This window comes from Meleagris gallopavo, chromosome 24 (genome assembly GCF_000146605.3).
Source record: "Meleagris gallopavo isolate NT-WF06-2002-E0010 breed Aviagen turkey brand Nicholas breeding stock chromosome 24, Turkey_5.1, whole genome shotgun sequence".
NCBI classification, from domain to species: Eukaryota; Metazoa; Chordata; class Aves; order Galliformes; family Phasianidae; genus Meleagris; species Meleagris gallopavo.
In genome coordinates, this window is record NC_015034.2 from 2,928,280 (window position 1) to 2,929,220 (window position 941).

Genomic DNA, 941 nt, shown 5'->3' on the forward strand with positions numbered 1-941 from the left:
GGCTGAGCCGGGTGTCCCTTCTGGAAAAAGGAAGGAAATCCGCACAGGGGCAACGCCAGCTTTCCCACAGCCACTCGGTGCAGACATCCCCGCCTGCTCTGCAGCCCCTGAACTCACCGTTGCTGATCCACGTCAGGATGTCATCGATCTCCGCGGCGTCGACCGGGATGTCTGCACTGGATGTCACTTCTGCAAAGAGCAAGAAAATCCCCACGGGGGCAATGCCAGCTTTCCCACACCCACTCGGTGCGGACGCCCCCCGCCACCTCTGCAGACCACAGACTCACCGCTGATCCACGTGAGCAGATCATCGATGTCCTCCGCGACGGCTGCGCTCGTTGTCGCTGCTGGAAAAGCAAGACCATCCCCAGTGAGGCAGTGCCAGCTTTGCCACCCGGTGCGAACAGCCTGCCGCCCGCTCTGCAGCCCCCAAACTCACCACCTGCTTCCAGCGCTGCGCTGCTGCAGCCGAGCGGAGCCGTGCTGGGTTGGGGGCACGCGTCGGTGGGTGCTGGGTGCCCCCGGTCCTCCGTGAGCACCACGGCATCTCCAAAGGGCCCCACCGCCCGCTCCCGGCTGCTGGGCAGGGTGCAGGGCGCGGGGAGCACCTGCTGCTGCACTGGAGGTGCCGGCAGAAGGACGTGGTGATGGGGGTCCTGCAGCGGGCAGCTGCCTGCGGGCTGCGGGGGCTCCCCGTGGAGCACGGCCCCAGGCCACGGCCCTGCCTGCAGGTGATGGATGCAGCCGTGGGCGGAGGCCGTGGGGGGAGCCGTAGCTGGGTGCAGCCCCCAAGGTGGGAGCTGACCCACAGATGGAGGCAGCTCCCCCAGGTGGGAGCTGCGCTCCCTGTCCCTGGACACCCGGCACCCCCAGGCCAGACGGAGGCCTGAGGCACCACGTAGGTGATGGTGGGGACGTAGAGGGGTTGGAAGGACAGCAGC

At 67.9% G+C, this 941-nt stretch overlaps 1 long non-coding RNA gene across 2 annotated transcripts; it reads right to left on the reverse strand.

Annotated features, from left to right (window-relative positions):
* Positions 1–559, reverse strand: LOC116217426. 2 transcript variants are annotated; one of them, XR_004161950.1, is made up of 4 exons: positions 440–559; positions 288–347; positions 118–189; positions 1–20 (listed from the first exon to the last, which is right to left on the reverse strand). It is a non-coding gene; the product is annotated as an uncharacterized LOC116217426 (long non-coding RNA). The 2 variants fall into 2 exon arrangements; XR_004161949.1 differs by having other exon boundaries at positions 7–189.
* Positions 560–941: the final 382 nt, after the last annotated feature.